Raw genomic sequence first — 17,146 nt, forward strand, 5'->3', positions numbered from 1 at the left:
GATCAGGTCTTATTTGTCTATTATTACACTATTATTACACTATTACACTATTTGTTTTTGTGCCTTTCAAACACTATTGTTTTTATACCCATGAGCCCTGAATAATAAGTTTTTAAGTACTTTATATTGATGAATTGTACTTTCATGAATATGGTGCTAAAGCAAATTCTATGGTAAAGAATTAACAGTAATTAAGCCACTTAAAAAAATCTGTTTATAATTATAGCTAAGAACCACTGAGGGTGCTTCTTATAAATCTGGTCCCTTTTGCAGACCTTCTCAGAGGATTAAAGTTTATTCAAGTTTCCACTCAACTGCTATTTTCCCCCATTTTCCTCCACACAAACTACATATTTAAAAAAAATAATAATAAGACCAGAAATTTACTCTCACATTTATTAATGCTATTCATTCTAAGAATGGTACAAAGACAGGGGTGAAGATTACAACAGCAAAACTTACTCTTTGGATGGACTTATGAAGGGGCTATTTCCTCACAGACTATGAGAAATTGAGTATGTGTATTATCAACAAACTAGATTCATCCACCTACATGAGCATTGGATGGGGTTGAATTCTCTATTTTATTCCGTTTGATCTTTAATGTGGGAGCCATTTTGACTGTAGGAGCCAAAAGCTCTGTCTCCTCCACCATATTTGGTAGAGTATCATCATCAGACAAAGCCAATGACAATAGACTATGTCCTCTAGTGTTTATGTATATGTCAGAAGGAGAGAAATTATCATTTCAGAATCCAGACTTTGAAGGCAAGTAAACCAGAGCCTTAAATTTAATCCCAGCCCCCCATAACTATATGATTTCCAGGAAGTTTCTGAAAATGCTGGAGCTTTGGCTTGGTGAAATACAAAGTAGGAATAATCATTTCACCCACAAGTACCAAGTCCTGCTGGGGAAAGTTGGCATGCTAAAAAGAGAAACATTAAAAATCAGCAGTAAGAAAATGGCCTGATTAAAAAATAGGCTTAACAGATACTTTGCCAGAGAAGATATACAGCTAGTAAGTAAAGCATATGAAAAGATGGCCTACATCATATGTCATCAGGGAAATTCAAATTAAAACAATGAGATGCCACTACATACCTATTAGAATGTCTGAAACATGGAACACTAACACCACCAAATGCTGGTGAGGATGTGGAGCAAAGAAACTTATTCATTTCTAGTAGAAATGCAAAACGATCCAGCCACCTTGGAGGACAGTTTGGTGGCTTCTTACAAAACTAAACATCTTCTTACCATATAAACCAGCAACCACATTCCCTAGGATTTACCCCAAAAAATGCATGTCTACCCCAAAACCTGCACATGGGGATGCACTTGGATGGCTCAGTCAGTTAAGCATCTGCCTCCAGCTCAGGTCATGATCTTGGGGTCCTGGGATCCAGCCCTACATTAGGCTCCCTGCTCAGCAGGGAACATGCTTCTCCCTCTTTCTCTGTGTGTGCACTCTCTCTCTGTCTCACATAAATAAACTAAATCTTAAAAAAAAAAAAACCTGCACATAGATATTTATAGCAGCTTATTCATAAATGCTAAAACTTGGAAGTGACTAAAGTGTCCTTCAGTAAGTGAATGGATAAATGTGGTACAGACAATGGAATATTATTCAATGTTAAAAAGGAATGAGCTATCAAGCTGTGAAAAGGCATAGAGGAAACTTGAATGCATGTTACTAAGTGAAAAAGGCCAGTAGGAATTGACTACATGTTGTATAACTCCAGCTATGTGACATTGTGGTAAAAGCCAAACTGTGAAGACGTAAAAAAATCAGCAGTTTCCAGGGTGAGGGATGAATAAGCAAGGCACATAGGATTTTAGGGCAGTGAAAAAAAATTTCATATCATAATGATGGATAAATGTCATTACACATTTGTCCAAACACATAGACTATATGACACCAAGAATGAAACCTAATAAACTGTAGATTTTGTGTAATAATGCTGTGTCAGTGTAGGTTCATCAATTATAACAAATGTACAAATCTGGAGGGGATGTTGATAATGAAAGAGGCTATGCATATGTGGGAGCAGGGGGGTGTATGGGAAATCTCTGTACTATCCTCTTTATTCTGCTGTAAATTTAAACCTGCTCTAAAAAAAATAAAAATATTTTTTTTTAAGAGCAATTGAAGAGAGTTTAAAGAAGAGTTCATTTAGGGTATAGACAGAGTTAAAAGAACCTACCAGAAGTAGTGAGGCACCCAGGAACTAGCAGTGGTAAAACCCATTATTCCTCAGGCCTGTGAAGGCAGAGGAGGTGGCAGCTCTTACTGGAGCTTACAAATAGGAGAGACTGCCCAGCAAAGAGCCATTAGTGGGGGATGCTTCCACTGCCAAATCACTGGATGGTGGGGGTAGAACATATGCTTCTAAGGCTCTTTCCTTCTAATCAATCCCCTGGCAGTGTGCTCCATTGACTGTATTCTACAAAAAGAAGACAAAAAATGACAGGAGGAGAGGTCAAAGAAGTCAGGTTCCTGGACACAAATTCTGGACAGAAAATGATGAAGAGAAGAAAAAAAAAGTGATGAAGAATGGATGAGGAGAGGCAGATGTAGAATTTTCAGTGTCTCCCGATTTTAAAGCTTGTTGTTTGTCCAGTATCCCTTCTTTTGAGTAAACAGTCCTCTGCACTCAGTAAATTAATGGGGCTCATTCTGTTATGGCTGGAATAATAACAATCTACCTCACATGACCAGGACCAATCAGAGAATTTCATTCTCCTTAGAACTCTAGTAAATCAATCAGACTAAACCTTGGGATTTAATACAGAATTGCTGAAAAAGAGGACTCTTTTTCATTTCATCCATAAACCTCAAGGATATAGACTCATGCCAAGCAATAATCATCTTTCTGGTTATATGGTCTAATTATATCATATCATATTATATATTTTATTTTATTTATTATATGGTGCCATACATATATATTGGCCTGACCATGAAAACAATGCAGAGAGAACACAGAAGATTCTAGAAAGGGAGAGAAAAGTTAGATCCATGATGACTTCATCTGAAGTTCTGGTTCTAATTATACCTGAAGATTCATTTTTTAAAATTCCAGTTATATGCATCTTTAATTTCCTGTGTTGGAAGAGTTGAAAAGGCAAATAAGGAAGTGTGAAGCATCCACTGCTTGGCATTATCAGGAACTCTCTGTCTTGCCCAAATTGGGACCCAAAGGAAGGCTTTGGCACTACCATATTTCCAGCAGAACTTGGAACCATGAAGAAGGAGCTGCCCAGAGAATGCTGAGTCTGCCAGGCTGGAACCATGGCAGAGACACCACTACAAGAGCTGAAGCCAGAAAGGAAATATGACTATTATGGAGCTACTGCCTCAGCCCAGACTGAGAAGAAATATCCTGACTTCTCCTTTCCTTCCATCCTTTGATTTCAGTGCCCCTCTTCCCCCCATTAGTTGAACCTACCTTGTAGCCATTTGGTAAAGGGAGCCTAAGGAATTTGGTTTATGAAGGTAAGACTGCAATTCATAGCAGTGCAGGAGAGGAGCAGGGATAGCTTTGAGAGGAAACAAAACAAATGACCAACACCAGTGGTTAGGACATATCAGTCTTCTTTTCCTCTTTCCCATCAAAATGCCTTACAAACTTTGGTAAAGGATGCATGGCTTGATTTTGTTCTCAAAGTCCAAAGAATGGCAATCAAGTTATTTTCTGTTTGGGGACTTCAGTGAGTTACTATTAAGAAAAGGCTACTTCATCTGATCCTTCAGTTCATTGAAAATATGGCCATAGTTTGTGGGTAAGAAATAACATGACAGAGTAATGTGAATATAAGTTATATTCCAGTCACATTAGATGACTTGTTCTTCATTTCTGTGTATTTTCCTGCCCTTGCTGATGATACCCCTCTTCCATCCTTACCATCCTCTTCCTCATCTCTCTTTATTAAAATCTTACCTTCACATCACAAAAGAAGTGCTATTCCTTTAAGAAACTCACACTGGTTTGTCCAAACTTCATTTTATCTTTTCCTTCTTAAACCTTTTGTATCACTCATTGCTTTTAATAAAATCAATCTTGTATTTTAGATATTGAAACTTCTGTCTCATACTTTGATAATAGACTATGGTCCTCTTAGGGCAAAGAGTATATCCCACAACTTTGTATCCTTCATGGAAAGTTTGAATGGTCCCTTGTCCATACTAGTTTCTTAGTAAAAGTATGTTGTAATAGATGGATATCTGGAACAGTAATAGAAACCTAGATTCTAATATTTTCTAGACCACATTAGGGTGACTTGTGGAAATACATTGCTCAGTGTTCTCATATGCACAATGAGAATAGCTTAGATTAATTTGGAGGTCCCTCTTGGTGCTTACTTCGGTCCCTAATTTCAATTGGAAGGTAGAGGATTAAATTTGTAAGTGGAAATTGTATAATTCTGCTCATAATTTCTACTTTGGGAAAGCTAAAATTCCATATCTCACTTTTGCTGGATTATTTCTCTAGAGTTTCCTTGTGGCTAAATATCCACACATTACAAAGAAATGGAAATGTTCCATGATCCCCACTCTACTTCTGCTTTTCTTATGACTTTACCTTGGTGATTGCCCATTTTGCATCCCCAAAGCACCCTATTTTATAAACATTTTGTGAGATGTGAGATAAAGAAACAAAAGGTAACAAAATATTACATTCTATAAAGGGATACTTCTAATGCATCCACAAAAATTTCAAGTTCATAAATGCTGGTATGTCAATTATGAAGGTAAAATACTATCTATATTATACATATGATATGGTGGATGCTATTGGAATGGCTTTGGCATATTTATTAACATTTATTTTTATGAAAATAGATTAAAAAAATGTCTGCTGTAAGCAGTCACATGAAAGTGGATAAATACAAAAGCAAGCATAAAAGTATTCAGCAGAGAATTTTGAGCCTGAACAATCAAGTTTCAGGCAAATCTTGTGTGGTTCATAATTTTAGCCCTTTATTATGCAAAGCTGCCAATTCAATTTTACAATGCAAAGAAATGTTTGGCATGATTATCAAGTTATATTTACTGTTCTGTGGATCTACTAAAAGATGCAGTATCTTGAAAGAGTCTGTTCAAATTACCTCTGAACATACTTTTAGATACTCAATGGTAAGCAAAAGTTGACAGAGTAAAATGTATTATTCTTAACCAGCATCAGCATGTAAGACTTTAGAAAAACTGGTAGAGCATATAATGATTCAGTTGCAGAACTAGACAAATGATTTCCAAATCAACAAATTCAGAGAAGATGCTGATCCTAGTTGAATTGCCACACATTGCCATTTCCTTTGACATGTGTCTTGGTGGAAAAATCTCTTCTAGAAGTTTTCTCACCCATCAGAATAAAGTGGTTGTTATTTCGAATCCTGCCTGCTGAAAAATCAGGAACTCATGCTAAATCCAATGAGAGGTTTGAGTGCAAGTTTAAGAAACTGGAAAAGACCTAAATTCTGGACCTTCATTCCCCTTGCAGCTTCTTTCTCCCTCTGCAGCTTCTCCCTCTACAGCTCCCCCATCTCCCTTTTCCTTGAAGAGCTGTCCTTGTTTACTGAATGCTATTCCTCTCTCCTTCTCTCTGCTTAATGTACTCTATTTAAGCTTTTTTTCCCATCTCTCCACCAAAACTGTTTCTCATCAGTATCAATGACCTCCATGCAATGGATGCCAGCATTACAATCACAATCCTATGTAACTTGATATAACAGCATGAACCGTAATTGATTAGTCCCTGTCCCTTGAAGCATTTTCTCTTGTCTTCTAGGACTCCACAATTATAGTTTTCCTTCTCTCCCTGGATCCTTCTCACCCCCCCACCCAAGGTCCTTTGCTGGCTTCTCTTCTTTGTTTTGACAAAAAAGTACTTCCTGGCTCAGTCCTTGAACATCTTCTCCTATCTCTCTATCTATCTATCATCTATCTATCTATCTATCATCTTCACTGCCTTCATGAGTTGATCTGGTCTTGTGACAGCCTTTTAATGTATAACTTTACTCTAGACCTAGACCTTTACTCTAGACCTCTTCCCAGAAATACAGAATCAGTGATCCATTTGTTGTTTTCTTCTCTTGGATATTCCATCGCTTTCTCAAACTTAACATATCTAGAACCAGACTTCAGATATTCACCCCACCCTCACCAAACCTGCTTCTTCACAGCCTCCCCCACTCAGTTTATGCCTCTAGTCAGTACTGGGACTAGGGTGAAGCAGATTAATTGCTTAGACACAAAATTTAAGACATTTAGAGAATCATGCAAGTGCCAACCCTGCTTTTGCAGGACCCTAAGTATAAGTGCCTCCTTAAATTTGGTACCCTCAGCCCTTCATTCACCTCATCCTATCCTATCCTGCTTCTACATGTTCCATCTAAAAACCTCAGCATTGTCCTCTATGGTTCTGTTTCTCTTACTTCTAGGCCCAATGTATGAGGAAATCCTGTTGGCTTTACGCTCAGAAAGAGAGCGATGTCCCAGGTCTGCTCTTAAATGGAAAGCCGCCAGGAAGAGGCAGCAATGGTCTCCCAAGACAAGTTTTAGACAACTCACAGCTGCCAGGAGGAAAAACTGGCCCTAAGAGTTGCAATGGCCTTGGACATTGGCAGTCATGGGATTGGGGTCCTGGGTTTCCATCTTGAAACCCTTGCCAACTGGGGCTCTCAAGGACCTAGAAGCTTATAGATTTGCAGTTTGCGCAGGTACAGGTCACTTCCTTTATGGTCTTGGGCAGTCCCTGTCCTATACAACCTGCTGGTTCCACCATACCTGGCCAGGTTTCTGGGTCAAGTAGTAGGAGGGAGAGTTATCCACAAATATGGAGTTTGTATGATAGGTGGTGTGAGCCAGTCTCCTTACAGAGAAGTCTGGGTTGAGGGGTATGTATTACCTGCACAACCCAGATGTTACTCCTCCCAGGAGTCTTTGTTGGCCCACTAGAAGTTTTTTTTTTTTTATTTAAATTAAATTTAATTAATATATACTGTATTATCAGTTTCAGAGATAGAATTTAGGGATTCATCAGTTACATCTACCAATGCTCATTACAGTAAGTACCCTCCTTAATGTCCATCACCCAATTATCCCATTCCCCTCACCTACCATCCCTACAGCAACCCTCAGTTTGTTTCCTATAGTTAAGAGTCTCTTATAGTTTGCTTCTCTGTTTTCAATCTTATTTTGTTTTTCTTCAGTAGAATTTTTATTATCCCTGGAAATCATCCTTCCACTGAGAGGTGTGGTCAGGTCCTTGGCCTGATTCTGCTATTCTGAGCTTTCCCTGATGCCCAACATACCCCAGCCCATCCTGTGCCTGCCCCTTCATGTGAACTTACAAGCACTCTCCCCAGATACCAGCTTGCACCCTGCAAGCTCCAATTGTGCCATTTTCTTTCCTGGGAAACCCTACACTCCACCTGCCCAGATAAGGCCCTTTTGGAGGTCAGTAGGCATGTCTCCAAGGATATGTGTGGCATACTTCCTTTCAGGCATTTGTAAAACCTGCTTCTCCTTCCCTTTGAAATTAGGCATGACTATGTGACTTATTCTAGACCATGTATTATGCTGGATATGATGTGTGCCATTTCTGGCCAACACATTCAATTGTCAGTTAAGATGTTCTAGAAATTTCTTCCTACTGCCACAGTTGGAGATGCTCCAGGTGGTAGAACTTCCATCACCCTGACCCCTGAAATAAGGATAATATAGAACAAAACCCTCAAGAAATGCAATGGTCTTGTAGTACAATCTAGAAATAAATCTTGGAGCTTTAAAGCTAAGATTTCAGTATTTGTACCCTAGCATAGCATAACCTGTCGAGATTAATATAACCAGGTTACTTCAAACTTGGAAGACAAGATGGTTAAATAACAAATTTTATAAAACAGAATAAATAATGAAAATAATATCTAAGTTTCTATGAAATATCCAAACTTTGAGAAACATGCTTTCAATTACTTAGTGGGAAACACATTCACACACATATATTCCTGATATGCCTTAGTGGATTTATTTCAAACAGCAAATAGTCTGTTGGTTTTTATTAGATAACTGTAATTATGTTTGTAGTTACACATCTACCAAGTATGAGCCTTATCATGCTTGTTCCTTCTTAGGCAGCATGAACAATACTTATCTATTGGCCGTGAATTGAACTTTGAGGATTAAGGCCAAGTGAATAGTAGTCTTTATAAAATGGAACATCAAGGTGTTTCATCCAATTATTGAAGAAGTAGTTACAAATCTCAAAAATAAAGGAGTGATTTTGTTTCATATATTTAAATACTATGCTTCACCTAAAAAGAGGAAATAAAAATTCTGAGATTATTTACCCTAAGGAAGGAAACTAACAAAAGCTAAATGCTTTGTTTCAGGGGCTATTTTTTTCCCCTCTGCTAACAGTGACTTACGCAAATACAAGTAAAAACCACTGTATTACAACTTGATTACTACCATCTCTGTTATTCAGGTTAAAGAATGAAGGCAGAAATGATATCACTTGCCATCCATGCTGTAGCCTGTGTTTGATGTAGTCAGAGCCCAGGGCCTCTCTGTCCATGTGCCCAGATTACTCTTTCCCACTTTCCAAAAGGAATGACCTTCCAGACATGTCACAAGTACCAACTCCTCTGTACAGCTGTCCTGTCTTCCTAGGAAAATAAATTGCTGCTTTCTTTATCATGGTAATTATATTGGATACATAATTATGGTACTCATCAGGCTGGCTAATTCTTTGTTTATATATCTGTCTCCCTGACTCAACTGTAGCCTTTTCAAGGGCAAGTGCTCCCTCTTAGTCATCTGTGTCTTCTTTAAGACCTATACTTGCTATTTTGTTGGTGCGTATGGATAATGTGGGAAAGAGTTGGGGGTCGTATTTGAGTAGGAAATAGGAATGTATAAAGGTAAAATAGACAAAGAAGAAAAGAAGGAAGCAAATGAGCAAGACTGCAAGGAAAGAAGAAAAAGAAGGGGTTTGCATATATGTGCCTTTTGTCACAAGGCTCCATGGATTGGCACAACCTTCAGCACCAGGATAGCAGGAGGACAATAAAGAGAGGATATCTCTGGGTCAGGATTGACACTTTCTCATACCCAACAATGCATCCATATAGCCTACTAATTCCAGGATATTTTACTTTCCGGTTGCCCTAATTCAGCATATGAGACCACTTATTTTCTGTAATTTTACTTCATAGGCTCCTAAAACCTAAGGATAAATTACTGTTATAATTACATAAACAGGTCAGTTTGATAGGTTGTTCTATATAAAAGGAAACTGAGCTAACTTTACTATTTGATAAGGTGGTTTGATGTATTTTACCAAATGATAAGTGAGACTGCTTTAAGGTGGACCAGAAGTCCCTAGACTCCCAGAGGGTCTCAAGCTTTAGTTTGGACAACCAGTACCTCTATGTTATACTTTCTTTGGTCAATAACTCCAGTCTCAAAGAGTGGTTATATATATACACATATACACATATATATACATATATATATATACACATATATATACATATATATATAAATATAAATAATATGGTGCAGAATATATATATAGTACGTGTATATATATATATATATATACACACACACATATATATATATATATACACATATATGTATATGTAGGGTGCAGAAGATAAATGACAAAACAAAATATCCTACATTTTGTACTTAATTTAAAGAATTAAAACTTTTAGTTTAAAATGGAAATATTATTAATGGAAAAAGTTGAAGTTTTATGAGTTACTAAATTGAAGATTCAAAAATGTACCTAAACTTTGGAGTAGTGATTATAATTTTTTTTAAAGATTTTGTTAATTTATTTGTCATAGAGAGAGCACAAGCAGGCAGAGTGGCAGGCAGAGGCAGAGAGAGAATCATGCTCCCTACTGGACAAGGAGCCTGATGTAGGACTCGATCCCAGGACGCTGGAATCATGACCTGAACCGAAGGCAACGGCTTAACCGACTGAGCCACCCAGGCATCCCAGTGATTATAATTTTAATGTTCATATTCTTGGATCTAATTATATCACTTCCAAAATTTACCCTACAGGAACACTAAAACATGTGCATGAAGTTATGGATAAAAAATGTATGGCAAAGTTATTTGTAGTCATGCAAAATTCAAAGTAATGCAGATGGTTTTAATAGAGGATTAAATATAATTAATGAACAGTATATAATAGGTTTTTTAAAAAGTTATTTTCAATAACAAAAAAACCCAAAAAGATTCTAAGTTATATATTCAGTGAAAAAGATTCTCAGAACCACATGTATACAATAATTCTACTTTTGCAAAACAAACAAACAATAAATAAAAACAAAAGCCATATGTGTATGCACACATACACACACACACACACACACACACACACACACACCCCAGGACACTTCTGTGAATTACATCTGAATCATCAGCATGATACAGGACTGTCTAGAGGAGTCAGAATCCATAGTCACTCTACTTTAAGAGACTTTATATTCTGGATTATACATTTTTTTGTAAATGTGTTTTAATAGTAATAGCGAGCATGCACTATTTTACTAATAAAATTAAATTTCCCATACTTGAAGTATATAGGAGAATATTGAGTTAATCTTAAGTTTGGATCTCAGGACTGGTACCTCCAATTCTCTTAGAATTACCTCCCTTTGTTCCAACACTTTTAGGCTGATCTGCTTTCTTCAGAACATGCCCTACAGTATTTTAAATTCTTGTATCACCACAATACTCTTTTCTTGTATTCTCTTAGAGAGAGAACATACTATTAATCCTTCCTGAAAATCTGACAATTGTAGAGCTCTCAGTCTCATCAATTTTATTTTTTGTCATCTAACTATCCATAGCAGTAATTTATGGTATTATATAGTATTTATTTTTGTGCTTTGGATTTTTCCAGAGATAAATTTCAGTATCTATTTAAATTAATGAGTGGTGACCACTATCTTTTGATGGTTCCTATTGCTAAAGAGGCCAAGCACAGGCCTTTGCTGAATTTCCACATCAGCTTAGTTGACCAGTTGTATTTTTGGTGTAAGTTACAAGCCACACTCACATGACAGTCTTTAAGATGATGCTTTTGGTCACATGAAGACTGGACAAGAAAGTGCAGTGATAAGATCAATACAAATATATCCTTCTAGAAAAACACAATTCAAGGCATATGCATTATTAATGCTGCATCAGAGGTATTATCTTCATATTCAAAGACTAGCGTATAATTATAAAAGACAGAGATGTAAAGAACATGAAGAGCCTGATGATGGAATTGGTTCATGTTTATTATTAGAAATCTTATTTGAAATCCAGAGAACAACTGAGTGGATAAAAACATGTCAGACAGTAGGTGACAAAGAATATGAGAAAATTAGAACTTTTTCCCCACTAAATTTAACAATGTTTTGTACCAAATTCCTTAATGACTCTGGCTCTGGCTCTGACGTAATCTGGTTCTGTGAGGATAAGGACTCAGGGAGATATTTTTCTGCCACTGTTTCCACCTGTGATGCAGTTAGTCTGGAATTTGCATCTCTACTGGTCAGCATGACTCCAGAAAGAATTAGCAGAACAGAAGCATACATTATCTCCTTCAACAAATGTCCATTGAACATGAAGTCAGACTTTTCCTGGTGCTAGAGATACATTTCAGAATAAGCCAAATGTTGTGAAGTTAGCACTTAGGTTTAAAAAGTAACTATCATATGATTTCCCTGATATGAGGAAGTGGAAATGCAACATGGGGGGGTTAAGGGGGTAGGAGAAGAATAAATGAAACAAGATGGGATTGGGAGGGAGACAAACCATAAGTGACTCTTAATCTCACAAAACAAACAGCATTGCTGGGCAGAGGGGGGTTGGGAGAAGGTGGTAGGGTTATGGACATTGGGGAGGGTGTGTGCTATGGTGACTGCTGTGAAGTGTGTAAACCTGGCAATTCACAGACCTGTACCCCTGGGGATAAAAATATATGTTTATAAAAAAATTTTTTTTAATAAAAAGTAAGTTTTCATACTTAAAAAATTGCCACCATGGGGGTACCTGGGTAGCTCCATCAGTTAAGTGTCCAACTCTTGATTTTGGCTCAGGTCATGATCTCAGGGTCATTAAATGAAGCCCCACAACCAGCTCCACACTCACTGTGGAGTCTGCTTGAGATTCTCTCCCTCTGCCCCTCCCCAACTCTCTCTCTCAAAAAAATTGCCACCATGATAATCAAACATATAATGTTATTGTGAAATTTTTCTTTTTTTAAAGATTTTATTTATTTATTTGACAGAGAGAGTGAGAGAATACAAGCAGTGGGAGCAGCAGAAGGAAGGGAGAAGCAGGTCCCCACTAAGGAGGTATCCCAAAGCAGAGCTCAATACTAGGACCCTGGGATGATAACACAAGCTGAAGGTAGACACTTAACTGACTGAGCCACCCAGGCACCCTGTTATTGTGAAATTTGACCCCAAATCATTGGCTTCTTAAACTGGAACATGTTGTCCTGTGCCTTGGCCTATGTCTCAGTTTAACATGCTTAAAGCTAATGGACAGGAGGATAGCAGAGTAGGACGCATCTCTCTAGACACCACCTATACCATCTGTCACCTAGACAACAATTGTACTGGCAGAATCTGTCTGATATAACTGTTTTGGAACTCTGGAATCTATTGAAGGCTTAAATCTCCGGGGAAATGCTTGGATCATAAATAGCTGTTGATTATCAATTTTAGCTCTTTGTATAGCAGCACCTACCTGCCCCACCCACAGCCATGTGGAAGGCAGCAGTGCACAGCATTCTTCGAACAGTTTGTACACAAGCGGTAGGATCCAGGGTAGAAAAAAAGGACCCTGTTCTCCAACTATTAGGAATCAGTGCTCTGATCACTGATTGCTTGTTCAAATCACAGAAGTATAGGCAAAGAACTGGGAACCCATTGTTTTTTAAAGTACCTCATTGTTGTAAACCCCTTTGCCTCCCGTGGAAGTGACTTTCAGGACATTTAGAGGGCTAATGTCTTCTTCTCCTTCATTTTTCTTTTAATTTTCACCTTTGGAAGACAAACATTAAAAACTAGGATATTCAAAAGCAACTTAATATACTCAGATGAGAAAATGACCACACATGTCCAGGGAAAGTCTCAGGAAAGACCTTAAATTTATACCACAGCTTGATCCTCAGTACAGAGAAAGCCTACATCAATCAGAAAAACAAAAACAATAACAACAACAAAGCCCAACAAATTCTGGAAGGGTAGTATTTTATGTTCAGCGTTACCACATGATTAGATTCAAAACACCAGCTTTCAACAACATCAACAATCACAAATCACAAGACATACAAAGAAACAGGAAAATATGACCATTTAATGGAAAAAAATAGAAACTATCCCTAAAAAAGACCTCATGGAAGATATACTAGGCAAAAACTTTTAAAAAACTGTCTTTAAAAAAAAAAAACTAAAGGAAGATGTGGAGAAAGTTTAAAAAAATCAGTTCATAACAAAATGGAAATATCAGTAAAGAGAAAATCTAAAAGAAAACTAAAAAATTCCAGAACTGAAAAACACAATAACTGAAAATTTTTAAAAAATTTACTAAAGGGACTCAAGGGCATATGTGAGCAGGCAGAAGAAAAAATTAATGAACTTGGAGATGGGACAATCGAAATCACCGAGTCTGAGGAACAGAGAGAAAAAAGGTTTAAGTGAACATGGACTAAGGGACTGTGAGGCAGCACCAAACACAATAATATATGTGGGAATTCCAGAAGAGAAGAAACAGAGAAATGGGCAGGGAGAATACTTGAAGAAATAATGGCTAAAAACTTCCCAAATGTGATAAAAGTATGAACATAAACACCCAAGAAGCTCAACAAACTCCAAGTTATGTGAACTCAAAGAGATTCATACAGAGACACCTTATAATCAGACTTTTGAATAACTAAAAGTAAATCTTAAAAGAAGGAAGATGGGGCACCTGGGTGGCTCAGTGGGCTAAGCCTCTGCCTTCAGCTCAGATCATGGTCTCAGTGTCCTGGGATCAAGCCTTGCATTGGGCTCTCTGCTGAGTGGGGAGCCTGTTTCCCCCTCTCTCTCTGCCTGCCTCTCTCTCTAGTTGAGATCTCTCTCTCTATCAAATAAATAAATAAAATCTGAAAGGAGGAGGGGGAGGGGGAGGGGGAGGGGGAGGGGGAGGAGGAAGTGGAGCCTTCAGCTCAGGTCATGATCTCAGGGTCCTGGGATGAAGCCCTGCATTGGACTCCCTGCTTGGCAGAAAGCCTGCTTCTTCCTCTCCCACTCCCCTTGCTTGTGTTCCCTCTCTCACTGTGTCTCTATCAAATAAATAAAATCTTAAAGAAGAAGAAGGAAGAAAGAAACAAATCATCACATACAAGGACTTCTCAGTAATATTTTAAGCAGATTTCTTATTAGAACCTTTGGAGGCCAGAAGTCAGTGGGCCAATAAATCAAAGTGCTAAGAGGAATAAAAAAGCTGTCAACTGAGAAACTCTCCTTCAATAGTGAGGGAGAAATCAAAACACCCTAGATACAAAAGTTGAGGGGGCTCATTACCATTAGACCTGCCTCACAAAAAATGCTCAAGGCAGTCCTGCAGGGTAAAATTAAAGGACATTTGATAGTAACTCAAAGCCATATGGAGAAATAGGTCCCAGCAAAGGTAAATACATGAGCAATTATAAAAATTAGTGTTATTGTAACATTAGTTTAAAGCTGGAGTTTTCTGTTTTCTGTAGGGTTTAAAAGACTAATACATTAAAAAAAACAATAATTAGTCTAAAAGCTGGTATTACTATAATTTTAGTTTGTAACTCCAATTTTATTTTCTCTGTAGTTTAAAAGATATATGCAACTAAAAAGAATTATTAGTTTGTTTTGTGGGTACACAACATACAAAGATGTAGTTTTGGGGGACATCAACAATAAAAAAAAAGTAGAAACAGAGCTGTAAAGGAACAGAGTTTTTGTATGTTATTGAAGTTAACCTGGTATAAATGCAAATTATAGTGTTATAACTTTAAGACTTTAATTGTAATCCCCACAAAGAACTAAAGGAAGTAACCACAAAACAAATAGCTATAGAAGATACAAAAAAGAAAATGAGAAAGGAACTGAAACATTTCACTATAAAAAAATCAACATGAAAGAAACAGTAATGTAGGAAATGAGAGACAAAAAAAACTATTAGATGTATAGAAAACAACAGAATTAAATCCCTCCTTATCAGTAATTACTTTAAATAGAAATAGATTAAGCTCATCAACCAAAATACAGAAATTGACAGATGGCTTAAAAACACATAGTCCACTTATATATGAAATCTTAAAAAAAAAAAAATACACAGAACAAAATGATAGTTGCTAAAAGAAAAGGGAGTAGAAAATTGGACTAAATGGGTAAAGGGAAAAGGAGATACAGGCCTCCAGTTATGTAATGAGTGAGTCATGGGGATAAAATGCAGAGCATAAGGAATACAGTCAATGATATTGTAATAGCAATGTTATCAGGCATATGGTAGCTGTACTTGTGGTAAACATAGCATAATGTATAAACTTGTCAAATCACTAAACCGTATATCTGAAACTAATGTAACATTGTATTTCAACTATTCTTAAATTAAAAAACAACAAACAGGAACACCTGGGTGGCTCAGTCAGTTAAGCATCTCCCTTTGGCTCAGGTCATGATTCCAGGGTCCCAGGATCCAGTCCCACCTAGTAGTATCCTTGCTCAGCAGGGATCCTGCTTCTCCCTCTGCCTGTCACTCCCCCTGCTTGTGCTTTCAATCTCTCTCTCTGACAAATAAATAAATAAAACCTTAAAAAACAGAATAAACAAACAAACAAACAAAAAACCCAAACAGGGGTGCCTGGCTGGCTCAATTGGTTAAGCCTCTGACTCTTGCTTTCGTCTTACATCATGACCTCATGAGATCAAGCCCTGTGTCAGGCCTCACATCCGGCTCTGTGTTCAGCAGGGAATCTGCTTGAGGATTCTCTCCCTCTGTCTCTCCCCTGCCACCTGCACTCTCTTTATCTCAAAAGTAAATGAATAAATCTTTAAAAAAAATAATGAACCGACACACAGTCCAACTGTATGCTGTATACAAAAGACTCACTTGAGACCCAAAGACACACATAGATTGAAAAGTAAAATGATGGGAAAGATATTTCATGAAAATAGGTACAAAAAGAAGGTAGAGGTAGCTATCCTAATAGTAGACAAAGTAGACTTTAAGTGAAAAAAAGATTATAGGGGACAAAAAAGTACATTATATATTAATAAAAGGGTCAATACAGCAAGAAGATATAATAATTATAAGCATTTATATACTAATGACAGACCACCAGCACATATGAAGCAAAAATTAGAAAAACCAAAGTGAGAAATAGATGTTTCTACAATAAAACCTCACTCACAATAATGGGTAGAAAAACCAGACAAAAGACAAGTATGGATATAGAGGACTTAACAACATGGTAGACCAACTAGATCTAACAAACATGTAGAAGATATTCTACCTACCAACCACAACATACACATTTTTCTCAAGTACACTGGGATAGACTATATATTAGGTCACAAATTAAGTCTTGGTAGATTTTAAAAGATGATATCATAAAGGGTATCTTATTTGACCACAACATAATGAAGTTTGAAATAAATAACAGAAGAAAAATGAAATTTTCAGGGGCGCCTGGGTGGCTCAGTGGGATAAAGCCTCTGCCTTCAGCTCAGGTCATGATCTCAGGGTGCTGCGATTGAGCCCCGCATTGGGTTCTCTGCTTAGCAGAGAGTCTGCTTCCTCCTCTCTCTCTCTACCTGCCTCTCTGCCTACTTGTGATCTCTGTCTGCCAAATAAATAAATAAATCTTTAAAAAAATGGAATTTTCACAAAATTGTAGAAATTACAATATATCTTTAAACAACCAGTGAATCAAAGAAGAAATCACAAAGAAAATCAGAAAATAGTTGCAAATAAATGAAAATGAAAATGACACATACCAAAACTTAAACTTTGTAGCCAAAGTGGAGCTAAAGGGAAAATATACAGCTATAAATCCTTAAATTAAGAAACAAAGACAACCTAACTTTACAACTTAATGAACTAGA

The sequence above is a fragment of the Mustela erminea genome, chromosome 8, assembly GCF_009829155.1.
Source record: "Mustela erminea isolate mMusErm1 chromosome 8, mMusErm1.Pri, whole genome shotgun sequence".
NCBI classification, from domain to species: domain Eukaryota; kingdom Metazoa; phylum Chordata; class Mammalia; order Carnivora; family Mustelidae; genus Mustela; species Mustela erminea.